Source organism: Primulina huaijiensis, chromosome 4, assembly GCF_012295235.1.
Source record: "Primulina huaijiensis isolate GDHJ02 chromosome 4, ASM1229523v2, whole genome shotgun sequence".
NCBI classification, from domain to species: Eukaryota; Viridiplantae; Streptophyta; class Magnoliopsida; order Lamiales; family Gesneriaceae; genus Primulina; species Primulina huaijiensis.
In genome coordinates this window covers 12,592,038-12,606,672 of record NC_133309.1, presented here as the reverse complement: position 1 = coordinate 12,606,672, position 14,635 = coordinate 12,592,038, and the positions used below count along the sequence as shown (strand labels likewise).

At 37.3% G+C, this 14,635-nt stretch overlaps 1 non-coding gene across 1 annotated transcript; it reads right to left on the bottom strand.

Moving 5' to 3' along the window:
* Positions 1-14,083: 14,083 nt before the first annotated feature.
* On the bottom strand, positions 14,084-14,194 carry LOC140975984 (small nucleolar RNA R71). Its single transcript, XR_012175120.1, has one exon. It is a non-coding gene; the product is annotated as a small nucleolar RNA R71 (small nucleolar RNA).
* Positions 14,195-14,635: the final 441 nt, after the last annotated feature.

The window sequence follows — 14,635 nt, the reverse complement described above, 5'->3', positions numbered from 1 at the left end:
ATTTTCAGGAGAAGGCCCCAGAGGGAGCCCATGCGTGGGAAAAGGCCTCAAAGAGAGCCGGTCTATGGGAAAAGGCCCCCGAGGGAGCCCCGACGATTGTATTTCCATACTATGAGGATAGGCCAAGGCTCAGTGGACCGGTGAAAGTGTTGCTGATGTCCCCGCCGTCAAGTACTGTGGTTACATGTAGATGGATCTGAATATGGTTACATGTATATGAACACGAAAGTCAAATTAACGATCTGAATTCAACGAAAGGAAAAAGAAATACGTATATGGTGATGATAATATGTATATGAATATGTTGATGATAATATGTATATGAATATGTTGAGGATGAAATGAAAATGTTTACGAACATGTTTATAATTAAAGTTTATGCATCATGAAAATGTTCATGTTCAAGTGTATGCATCTTCATGAAAACGATGTTTTAAGTACAAGTATTTTTTACTGTTGTATGTGATCTGTATACATATTATGTTGTTATCAAGATTACGGTGTGTTGATTATTTAGACTCACTAGGCGTGATTGATGCAGCTGATAATGATTATTGGAGGTCTTGATGGTTGACTTTGCTTGACTGAAGGTGCACATAACCCAAGAACCGACGCTATTTTTCCGCACTAGTTATATTTTACGATTTTAAGTAATGTTAAAGATATTTTACGACTTTTATTTATGCTTTTGAGTGATTTTTGAGAGGTTATAGTATATACTATACTTTTCAAAGAATGTTTTTAAGTTGGTAAGATGTTGGACGATTTTACGATTTAAAACTATTTCCTTTGATTTTCAAATGTTACTTGGTTGATTTATTTTAAAAATGGTGTCAAGGTATTTTAAAGTATATATATATATGTATATTTTCCAATTGGCCGAATTGTGAGAAGTTAGAAAAAAAAATTTCCAATACGTTTTTAGGAAAACAAGTAACAGACGTTTCATATAGCATATCCATCCAGATATTTGAAAGTACATGAGAAGAACTACCCGACTCATGATCTCGAGTTTGTTGTCGTTGTCTTTTCATTGAATATATGGAGACATTATTTGTACGGTGAGAAATGCTAGATATTCACTGATCACAAGAGTCTCAAGTACTTTTTCATGCAGAAAGAGTTGAATATAAGACAAAGACGGTGGTTAGAGTTAGTAAAAGACTACGATTGTGAAATTAACTACCATCCATGGAAAGCTAATGTTGTGGCAGATGCTTTGAGCAGGAAAGTAGCAGTCCTAACACAGCTGTCAGCGCAGAGATCTCTTCATTCAGATATTCAAAGGTTTGGCCTAGAAGCTTATCCTAAGTACAGAGCTCCCAAGTTGTCTAATCTTACAGCTCAGTCTTCTTTCCTAGACCGAATCCATAGAGGTCAGCCTTCAGATGAACAGTTACAGAAATGGAGACAGAAGGATGAAGCCAAGGGCAGTGTACATTACGCAGTATCCGATGGTATTGTTAGATACAGAGGAAGGTGAAAGGGGGTCGATTAAGGTGCTTGCTTGCGCAACGGAAGTTTCAAAAATTTTTCAAGCAAAAACGAGCACCGTAAACCACTAAGATGTGTAGCAAATACAATAAAACACAAAATAACATTCATAGAGTGTTTAAGAGATATACCTATTAATCTTTAAAAGATTGATGATTGCTCCAACTTAGTTGTCAAACAACTAAGCTCTTCAATGGCAAGACTAATCTTCAAGCTCCTAATGAGCACTCCTTGCCCAAAAAATTAAGCCCACCACCAACAAGGAAGATCCCCTCTAATTTTGCACTAGAAAAATTAGAGGATTTTTCTTTGAGAAGTGTATGCAATCTTCAACTATTGAAGAAGCAAAAATTGAAGGAAATATTAACCCAATATTTCGGCCACCATGAGGGAGAAATGGGGGAAGAGTAACTTTTTTGGTTTATGAAAAAGTGATAAAGTGCATAAGCATGCCATGCATTATTTTATTGAAAAAGTTGCCACAACTCTTGACCTCCCTTGCATGCTTTTCTAATTGGGCTTGTAACAATTACAATGCCCATGGACTTTTATTTAATTGTTTCAAATATATTTGAGACCTTTTAAACTTTACTTGATTTTACTCAAGGCCACTAGTTTAATAATTATTTCTAATTAGGCTCTACAGGGCCCAATGTTGTTTAATTAATTCAACACTTGAATTAATTTAATTATTTGGACTCTACTGGGCCCACTAGTGTTTAATTAATTCAACACTTGAATTAATTTAATTTAGTCCATAATAATGTTTATGAAAATCACAATTTTCAAATACATTATTTAATTGACCAACTTTTAATTTAAGTACACTTTCATAAATTAAAAGTTATATTCTCCTTATCGAAGTCATACTTCTATTTTGTTTACGCTTATAAACTCTTTTATAAGCCGTTCAACACATTGAACTATTTTACTTCTCAACGGGATCTAGAAAGTTAGCACTTTTGTGGCCCTCAATGGTTCAATGATACAACTAGTTGTGGTTTCACATCTCAATGTGATTCGGGACTAAACATGTTCTTATATAAGCATACACCAATTGCTCCATTCTTACTTCTCAACTCCTTGATAATAAGAACGTCAGAACTCAAGTCTGATAGTACCCAACCAATCAAGTTAAACGCCTAGAAGCATCGCTTACATGATTCCCTATGTATCAAATGATAGTGTCTGCAGGAACCATTCTATTATGGTTAGCGTACAGTACGGTCCCTTCATCTCATATATTCCGACTGATTCAACAACTATTGGTATATCGAGAGTTGTCAATGAATCGATACTATGTGTCATGTCGTAGTCGCATCGATGGTGTAATCTATGAAACCCCTTTCATAATTACCACCAACACTCTGATCAGAGATTTCATACTACATACACATAGGATATCCATACCCGAAGGTAAGCGGTGAATCTGATGAAACTTAAAATTAATAATTTATTATATGTTAAAACCTATATTTTAAAATTTAAGTTTCATTAAAATTATAAAATTATGTTATTTTAGTATTCTGTGTTTATATTTAAATGTCTTACTAAATATGTTTTATTTTCATGTTTTCTACGTGTTAGTAAAATAATGATAACTCAAGCTAGAAAACACAAATGAAGGTGATTCAAACATGTTTGGAATCCTTGAAAAATTATCTACAACTTTGTAGAAGACATGATTGTATAAAAAGTTGGTTAAGATGATCAAATTATGAAAATATCAAAAGGAGGACAAATTTACTTTCACCATGACTAGTATATAGTAAAAAAATCATAACTATTTCAATATTTAACCAAATGAGGTGAACAAGTGGCCAAATTCATCTACAGACAATTCCCCACATGTTTGCTGTTTTGAGCAGAGTCAAATTCGATGATAAAAGTCATGGAACAAAGCATTGAAAGAAGGGACATGGAATTGAAGTTGGAGGAGACAAAGACTACTATTACAACTACATTGCATTAATAGAATTTTTGACCATTTCTCTCATTTGGCCTATAAATATAGGCCTTGTGCTAGCTTGAAAATCATTCTATCTCATTATAAAATATAGTGTGAGTGTGTATAAAAGTTCTAAGTTCCAATATATTTTTCATTTTCCAAATTATGAGTGATGTTTTTAGTGTTGATCAAAAGTAAGTTCATGGAAAGCTAAATCTATTATGTCAAGGTGAAGAGGATGAATTCTTGGTGAAATAAGATTGTTTATATTTTGTAAATTCTTTCTTTATTTCCTTTCATTTTGCTAATTTCTTTTTATTGTAGGTGTAAAAATGAATTATTTGTTGTTACCAATTTACATCAAATGCTTGATAACATTGAAGTAGTTATCTTGATTTGTTGTTTAATTTTGATACAACAAATATTTCATCAATTAGTATTGTTATATTATACATACATATATATATATATATATTTATATAATTATATCATATATTTCATTTAGACGATAGCGGGACCCGGATGCTAATTCAATTCTTAATCATCAGTAGGATCAATATACTAATTAAGTAATGTGGGTCATAAAATTTTTTTCTTTAAAATGCGGTGCAGAACATATTGTAATCACTCTGACGGACATAACAACACAAAGTACAAGCCTTGTACAACATATAACCAATTAAAACTAAGGTTCAAAAACTAAATATCAAGTGTTCAAACCCTATCTACATCAAAGTCCGTAGTCTCCACTCTAGTAACGATCTCTCATCATCTTCTCGACCCTGATCCTGTCCCACCTGTTGTCATGCACACATACAAACACGACAACAGCTGGATATTCCGGTGAGAACACATCCCAGTATAAAACATGTATACATGTAATGCATAAAGTCATATACAAACACATATTATCATTCAATAACATGAATGTTACTCTATAACACATTAGTGAATACAGATAAAGCTGTAAATAAAAACATGAATCGATATAAATCTGTAAATCAACTAATGACTCGTCATCTCAGACTCAACTCATCTCTAATCTAGGGATCCCGGTTCCTGGACATTGATATATATATCGAATCTCCGCAATAGGAGTCGATCCACCCCTAAGCAACGTCGATATAAGTCAATCATCCAGTGTTTTGGCATATCCGCCACAGACTTGGCATATCCGCCAAAGCTATCCTATGACAATGTGCAATGGGCCAATGACTACTCTGTCACAGTCTGGCCCTTCTGTCAACGACAATCGTTCAATAGCTATCGGCTATTCTCTATTTTCTATAAATCAATAGATTAATCATATCAATGTCATACAATTGCAATTATCAAAGCAATAAAGTAAGGTATGTGGTTTTAGGGAAACCAGAGTCCAATCTGACTCAAGTTAATCTCCCGGTCAACATTGATTTATACCTTTCTTTCGTAGTCTTGATCTGCAGAAATGGGAGTTCTGAATTCACGACTGTCTCTATCAATCTGAAATGACATATCGAGAATAATAATATCAACATTTCATTCCCAATTCAATACTGAACCTGATCATTTTGAATCTAATTCAAAATCAACGGCATAACGGCACAATCCCGATATCCCCGTCAATACAATATCAATAGATATATATTACAAATCATAACCCATATCCAATATAATCTGTAATCAATTCATAGTTCAAATCTGTCCAATATCAATCAATATACTATGAAAAATTATAACAATTCCATAATCAATCTGTTTCTCAATCTGACTTCGATTTTACGATGTCTAATATGTCAAGAACATCACATATGAATCATATCCGATTCTGGCAATATCATAATTTCAAGACATATCAAAACGTAGTAAAACTTACGTCCAGTTGTAGCCTGCGTCAATAGGAACACAGAACTGTATTCGGATTGAAAATCTGATAGACTGATCTTTCAAAATCACGAGTATAAGCAAGGAAGAAAATGAAGCTTTCCCTGAATTTTGTTCGGTTGTCTCGTTTTTGAAATGAAGGGAATAAGCTTATATATATTGCATGCCATTTCATACGTGTCCTCCTCTGAATTTTCGCCAAAAGCCCCTCGTGCATATGCGCGCCCAAGTCCCACGCATATGCGCGAGACCTACGGCCTCGACGCATGGGCAACTCAACTGCGCGCGCATATGCGCGCTATCTCGTCGCGCATATGCGCCAAATGTTCTGGTCCGAACTCTTGGCTCTTTGGCAACTCGCGAATGTGCGCGCACCTAATCTGCGCATGTGCGCCAATATCTATGTCTCGGCACTTGGGCTACTGGCCACCTCGCGCATATGCGCACCTTGCGCGCATATGCGAGCAAAGTTCAGTCCGCGCATCTTGGTTCTCCCATAGCTCGCGCATATGCGCACCCTCATGCCGCGCATATGCGCCAGACCTACTGGTCACGCACCCAAGCATACTCATGCTATTCCACTTCAACTTTCGTAATGATCCGGCTATAAGCAAATCAATTTATCGATAATTAATATCAAATTACCGTAATAAAATTTCAAGCATTACAATTTTCCCCCTCTAAGACACGATTTCGTCCCCGAAATCTCAGGCAACCATATCAAATACAATAAACAGGCAGAATTAATAGAAGCTGAAATAAATACTCACATCAGATAAATAACTTTGGGAATTCCTGTCTCATGTTTGATTCAGTCTCCCAGGTAGCTTCTTCAATGCCATGACGAGTCCACTGAACTTTCACAAGGGGAATAGTCTTCGTTCTGAGCTGCTTTTCTTTACGATCCAGAATGTGAATCGGCTTTTCAACCTAACTCAGTGTCTCATCTAGCTCGGCCTCATCTGGCTGAATAATGTGAGAATCATCAGGGAGATACTTCCGCAATAAAGATACATGAAAGACATCATGTATTCCAGATAGAGAAGACGGAAGGGCAAGTCGATAGGCACGATCTCCTATCTTCTCGAGAATCTCATACGGCCCAACGTATCGTGGAGACAACTTCCCTTTCTTACCAAACCTGACAACTCCTCTGAAAGGTGAAATCTTCAAGAATACTCGGTCTCCAGCCTCAAATACCAACGGTCTACGTCGAATGTTGGCATATTTGGCTTGTCTGTCCTGAGCTGCCTTCATTCTCTTCTGAATCAGCTTCACTTTCTCAGTCATATCTCTGATCATATCAGGTCCAATCTCAGGAACCTCAGAGATATCATTCCAATACAAAGGGGATCGACATTTTTTTCCGTACAACGCCTCAAATGGTGCCATCTCAATACTCGTTTGATAGTTGTTGTTGTACGAAAACTCACAAAGAGGTAATGCATCTTGCCAACTAGTGCTAAAATCAAGCACTACAGCTCTCAGCATATCTTCCAATGTCTGGATCGTCCGCTCTGACTGTCCGTCAGTCTGTGGATGATATGCGGTACTCAGATGCAACTTCGTACCTAGAGCCTGCTGCAACCTCTGCCAAAAGTGCGAAGTAAACCGAGGATCACGGTCTGAAACAATCGACTTCGGCACTCCGTGCAATCTGACCACTTCTCTGACATAAATCTCTGCCATCTGGTCATGTCTGTACGTCATCTTGTATGGAATAAAACATGCAGATTTAGTCAATCTATCAATTACGACCCAAATCGCATCACAACCTCAGGAGGATCTCGATAACTGCGTCACAAAATCCATAGAAATGTGATCCCATTTCCATTCAGGAATAGATAAACTCTGCAGTAGACCTCCTGGTTTCTTTCTTTCTGCTTTCACCTGTTAGCAATTCAGACATCTGGATACAAACTCTGCAATATCAGCTTTCATTTGTTTCCACAAGAACTGTCTTTTCAAGTCATTATACATCTTCCTGCCACCAGGATGAATGCTAAATCGACTGTTATGCGCTTATGAAAATATCTATTGTCACAACTCTAAAACATCTGGCACAACCAATCGATTATTCGCATATAGTACACTGTCACGTACCTGATATTCTGATTGATGCCCTGCTCTGACCATCGATATAGAATTCTGCACATAATGATCAACTTTCTGAGCCGCTTTAATTCTTAAAATCAGCTCTAGTTTGACTTGAACAGCACATAATCTCAATGGTCTATGATCTGTCTCAAATATCAATCCAGACAAACAGCAATCTTCTATTAAATTTGAAACACCAATCGTCGACAAGGATAAAGAACATACCTTTCGACTCAGTGCATCAGCTGCTGCATTGGATTTTCCCAGATAGTACTTGATTTTACAGTCGAAATCCTTCAATAAATCAAGCCATCTTCGCTGCCTCATATTCAGTTGTGATTGTGAAAACAGATATTTCAAGCTATTGTGATCAGAATAGATCTCAAATTTCTCACCGTAGAGGTAGTGTCGTCTTATCTTCAATGCAAATACAATGGCCGCCAATTCAAGATCATGAATTGGGTAGCGAGTTTTATGTGGCTTCAACTGTCTCAAAGCATAGGCAATGACATGGCCTCGCTGCATCAAAACACAACCCAAACCTCTGTGAGAAGCGTCACAATAAACCACAAAATCACCAGTACCTGACGGAATAGTCAACACCGGAGCACTGGTCAATCTTTTCTTCAACTCAAGAAAACTGGACTCACAGTCTTCAGACCATACAAATGGTGTATTCTTCTGGGTTAGCTGTGTAATTGGCTTTGCAATGCTAGAAAAATCTTTAATAAAACGTTGATAATATCCTGCCAAACGCATAAAACTGCGAATCTCGGGTACTAATGTCGGTTTCGGCCAAGAAATCACTGCCTCAACCTTACTGGGATCAACTGATATACAGTCTCCGGATATAATATGCCCCAGAAATACAACCTGTCTCAACCAAAACTCACATTTTGACAGTTTAGCATACGGTTTCTCAGCCCTCAAAATTCTCAAAACAGTTCTCAGATGTTCAGAATGCTCAATCATATTCTTCGAATAAATCAAAATATCATCGATGGATATAATCACAAAATCGTCAAGATATCTCTGAAAGATACGGTTCATCAATCCCATAAATACAGCCGGTGCATTTGTCAAACCAAACGGCATGACAATAAACTCATAATGTCCATACCTGGTTCTGAATGCTGTCTTCGAGATATCAGAAGCCCTGACTCTCAGCTGATGGTATCCAGATCTCAAATCGATCTTCGAATATACCGAAGAACCCTGCAACTGGTCAAACAAATCATCAATACGAGGCAAGGGATATTTATTCTTTACCGTTGCTTTGTTCAATTGCCGGTAGTCGATACAAAGTCTCATCGAACCGTCTTTCTCCCGCACAAACAGTACTGGAGCACCCCAAGGAGACACACTCGGTCTGATATACCCCTTGGCCAGTAAATCCTCCAACTGTTCTTTCAACTCCTTCAACTCAATCGGTGCCATTCTGTACGGAGCCCTCGAAATCAGAACTGTACCTGGCATCAACTCAATACTGAAGTCTATTTCTCGAATCGGAGGCAACCCAGGAATCTCATCTGGAAAGACATCAGCAAACTCGCAAACCACTGGCAAATCCGCCAATGATGGACTCGATTTCAGTAAATCAACTGAATAGACAAGGAATCCCTCCGCTCCTTTCTGCAACAATCGAGTCATAGACAATACGGATATCAAAGGAATTCTAGATCGGAACCCTTACCGTAGAATTTTCACTCATCAGCCATATCCGGTCTGAATCTCACAATCTTGTGGAAACAATCAACAGTGGCTCTGTACTTGGTTAACATATCGATACCGATAATACAATCAAAATCAGATAACCCAAGCACAATACAATCTAACTCAATATCATGCCCATCATACTGTAGCATACAACGTTTCACAGATTTCACTGATATCAAACCTGTTCCCAACGGAGAAGAGACAGACACTACAGCAGATAATGACTCAATAGGCAAAGAATGCATCAATGCAAATCGTTCAGATATAAATGTATGTGATGCACCAGTATCTATCAATACATATGCAGGAAAACAAGAAATAAAACAGTTACCTGCAACAACATCGTCTGGTGCGTCCTGAGCCTACTCCTCAGTCAAAGCGAACACTCTGGCCTGCTGTCTAGGAGGCTGGCTAACTGTCTGGCTTCCTCCTGGCCTCGGCTCTGACTGGGATAGTGCTGGCTGAAAGGAGTGGACAGCAGCTGGTCGTCTACAAGTCTGAGCTACTGATCCAGATGACTCGGCACCCTGTGACCTCTAAGTATCTCTCTGGGGACAAACTCGAGCAAAATGTCCCTGTTGCCTACAAATACGGCAACTGCCAAACACTCCTCGGCACTGCTCTGTGGAATGCTTCCCTCCACAAGTGCTGCAATAGGGTCCTGTATAACTCTGCCCCTGACCGGTCGGTCTCGAGCCACTAGAATTGGATGAACTACTTCCAGATTTCTTGAACTGCTTCCCCCTAGCTTTCAGGAATTCTTTCTTTCTACTACCACTGCCACTCTCAAATCGGGGAGATGTTGGAGGCATCTGGGGTCTCGGTGCCTGTGGCACAAACGAAGCTCCTCTCTGTCTCATCAGACCGGCTTCGGCTCCCTTGGCTCTGTTCAAGGCATCAGTAAAATTATTCGGCCTTCCGGTATTTACCAAGTTAAAGATTTCAGGATTCAGACCATTAATGAACTGGTCCGCAACAGCCTCGTCATTTTCGGCCACATGTGGAGCAAATCGTAATAATGTGGAGAACTTGGCCACATATTTCTCAATATTTAGCTGGCCCTGTCTCAAGTTTGCAAACTCAGCTCCCTTGTCCTTCCTGTACTACACTGGAAAGAATCTCTGATAAAATTCAGTTTTAAACACATTCCAGGTAATAACAGTACCTCGATGCTCCAATGCCCGCTTGGTTGTAATCCACCAGTTCTTTGCCACATCATGCAGATGGTGCCCTATCAGTTTCACTTTCCGCTCATCGGTGTAATCCAAGGACTGGAATAACATCTCAATATCGTCTAACCAAATTTCGCAATCCACTGAAGTCTCAGTACCCTTCAGAGTCGGCGGATGGAATGACTGAAATCTCTTTAAAAATGTCTCCATTGGCGTTGCTGTCACGTCCATTGGAGGATTCGAAGTGCTACCCTGTTCTGGTATTCTTCGAGTAGGCATATCTGATTATCAAAAGGGTTAGCAATCACAATTGACAAATCTGTCTCAGTCCCTTTCTGATCATCTTACCTCTGATCAAGAATCGGTTCTGATCCATTCCCAATAATACACATTACCATATCAAAATCAGATAATCAGGCAAACATGTAGTAAAGCAGGAATCATGCTAGCACTCATAGGCAAGGAAAGAAAACTCAATCTATCCCGCTCACTAGCTTCTATCTCAATCTAAAGGATCTATCGCTCTGATACCATCAGTTGTGGGGACCCGGATGCTAATTCAATTCTTAATCATCAGTAGGATCAATATACTAATTAAGTAATGTGGGTCATAAAATTTTTTTCTTTAAAATGCGGTGCGGAACATAATGTAATCACTCTGATGGACATAACAACACAAAGTACAAGCCTTGTACAACATATAACCAATTAAAACAAAGGTTCAAAAACTAAATATCAAGTGTTCAAACCCTATCAACATCAAAGTCCGTAGTCTCCACTCTAGCAACGATCTCTCATCATCTTTTCGACCCTGATCCTGTCCCACCTGTTGTCATGCACACATACAAACACGACAACAGCCGGATATTCCGGTGAGAACACATCCCAGTATAAAACATGTATACATGTAATGCATAAATTCATATACAAAAACATATCATCATTCAATAACATGAATGTTACTCTATAACAGATTAGTGAATACAGATAAAGCTGTAAATAAAAACATGAATCGATATAAATCTGTAAATCAACTAATGACTCGTCATCTTAGACTCAACTCATCTCTAATCTAGGGATCCCGGTTCCTGGACATTGATATATATATCGAATCTCCGCAATAGGAGTCGATCCACCCCTAAGCAACGTCGACATAAGTCAATCATCCAGTGTTTTGGCATATCCGCCACAGACTTGGCATATCCGCCAAAGCTATCCTATGACAATGTGCAATGGGCCAATGACTACTCTGTCACAGTCTGGCCCTTCTGTCAATGACTCTTGTTCAATAGCTATCGTCTATTCTCCTTTTTCTATAAATCAATACATTAATAATATCAATGTCATACAATTGCAATTATCAAAGCAATAAAGTAAGGTATGTGGTTTTAGGGAACCAGAGTCCAATCTGACTCAAGTTAATCTCCCGGTCAACATTGTTTTATACCTTTCTTTCGTAGTCTTGATCTGCAGAAATGGGAGTTCTGAATTCACGACTGTCTCTATAAATCTGAAATGACATATCGAGAATAATAATATCAAGATTTCATTCCCAATTCAATACTGAATCTGATCATTTTGAATCTAATTCAAAATCAACGGCATAACGGCACAATCCCGATATCCCCGTCAATACAATATCAATAGATATCAATTACAAATCATAACCCATATCCAATATAATCTGTAATCAATTCATAGTTCAAATCTGTCCAATATCAATCAATATACTCTGAAAAATTATAACAATTCCATAATCAATCTGTTTCTCAATCTAACTTCGATTCTACGATGTCTAATATGTCAAGAACATCATATATGAATCATATCCGATTCTTGCAATATCATAATTTCAAGACGTATCAAAACGTAGTAAAACTTACGTCCAGTTGTCGCCTGCGTCGATAGGAACACAGAACTGTATTCGGATTGAAAATCTGATAGACGGATCTTTCAAAATCACGAGTATAATCAAGGAAGAAAATGAAGCTTTCCCTAAATTTTGTTCGGTTGTCTCGTTTCTGAAATGAAGGGAATAAGCTTATATATATTGCATGCCATTTCATACGTGTCCTCCTCTGAATTTTTGCCAAAAGCCCCTCGCGCATATGCGCGCCCAAGTCCCGCGCATATGCTCGAGACCTACGGTCTCGACGCATGGGCAACTCAACTGCGCGCGCATATGCGCGCTATCTCGCGCTGCCAAATGTTCTGGTCCGAACTCTTGGCTCTTCGGCAACTCGCGCATGTGCGCGCACCTAATCTGCGCATGTGCGCCAATATCTCTATCTCGGCACTTGGGCTACTGGCCACCTCGTGCATATGCGCGCCCTCAAGTCGCGCATATGCGAGCAAAGTTCTGTCCGCGCATCTTGGTTCTCCCATAGCTCGCGCATATGCGCGCCCTCATGCCGCGCATATGCGCGAGACCTACTGGTCACGCACCCAAGTATACTCATGCTATTCCACTTCAACTTTCGTAATGATCCGGCTATAAGCAAATCAATTTATCGATAATTAATCTCAAATTATCGTAATAAAATTTCAGGTATTACAGTGGCTCTGTCGGTTGTTCTAAATGAAATATTATGATATCTAACAATCTAACAATTACCTTATCGCAACTAACTTTTACTTTTCCGCAACTAACTTTTACTTTATCGCAACTAACTTTTACTTTCCGCATAACATTTATTTTATCGCAACTAACTTTTACTTTCCGCATCTAACTTTTACTTTCCCGCAACTAACTTATTAAATCATATATTTCATTTAGGCAATAGCGTGGCTCTGCCGGTTGTTCTAAATAAAATATAATGATTTAATTTAACATTTATTTTATGCAGTTATATATTTATATAGTTATATATATAATCATAGGTAGCATATATAAAATATCGGTGAATTCGGTATTTTCTATAGTGGGAACTATATTATATTAGGTGTGTGTTTAAATATTTAATTTTCTTGGAACCATTATTTATGGTGGTTTCTTTTGTTTTACTTTTAGTTAAACAATATTGCGTAAACCAATAATAAATCCTCGAGCCTTGAAAAAATTTATAATTTGTAAACTTCGTTCTTGCATTTGGTAATCTATAAATTAATAAATTTAAACTTAAAATAACCTCTCTGTGGATCGATCTCGTACTTACGAAATATATTACTTGCAGACAACCTACACTTGGGTGAATTATAATTTAAGTAGTAGCAAGTTTTTGGCGCCGTTGCCGGGGAGGTATAAATTAAGTTTATATTTGTTAATTATGTTTTATTTATAAGTATTGTGTTGTTTTTTTTTTTAGTATTTGGAGTCGAAAAAAAGTGGTAGACTTATTCGAGTATCTGAAAATAATTTAAACATGGATGATAATTCAAATAATCAAGATAATGATAACAATAATAACAATAATAATAATAATAATCAAGAACATGATCAATTAAGAACAATTAGGCACCATATTAACCCTATTAGAACTAGTGCCCCATCTTGTTTAGTTTTTCCTCCTGATGCATCTAATTTCAACTTTAAACCTCAAATTATTTACCTTTTACCAAATTTTCATAGCTTAGATTCTGAAAATCCATATTTACATCTAAGAGAATTTGAGGAAGTTTGTAACACTTATAATGATCAAAATTGTAGCATGGATATAGTTCGATTAAAGCTTTTCCCTTTTTCTTTAAAAGATAAAGCTAAAACATGGCTACAAAATTTGAGATCAAGTTCAATAAGATCATGGGAAGAAATGCAACAACAATTTCTCAAAAAGTTTTTTCCTTCCCATAGAACAAACTCTTTTAAAAGACAAATTACTATTTTTTCTCAAAAACAATGAGAAACATTTTATCAATGTTGGGATAGATATAAAGAATTATTTAATACATGCCCACATCATGGTTTTGAAACATGGAGAATAGTTTCTCTTTTTTTGAAGGTCTAATACTTAAAGATAGGCAAATGATAGAATTCATGTGTAATGGAACTTTTGAAGGTAAAAATCCAAATGAAGCTATGGAGAATTTGGATTCATTAGCAGAAAATGCTCAAAATTGGGATAATATAGGTACAATAGAACCACCAACAACTAAAATCAATAATTCAACAAATGAGGGTGGTATCTATAATCTTAAAGATGATATAGATATTCAAGCTAAACTTGCATCTTTAGCAAGAAAAATTGAGTCATTAGAAATGAAAAAGAGTGGTCAATTAAAAAGTATTCAAGAAATTATTTGTCATATATGTGATACACATGATCATGCTACAAAAGATTGTCCAACATTACCTTCATTTGAAGAATGTCCCCATGAACAAGCAAATTATGTTAACAATTATAAAAAA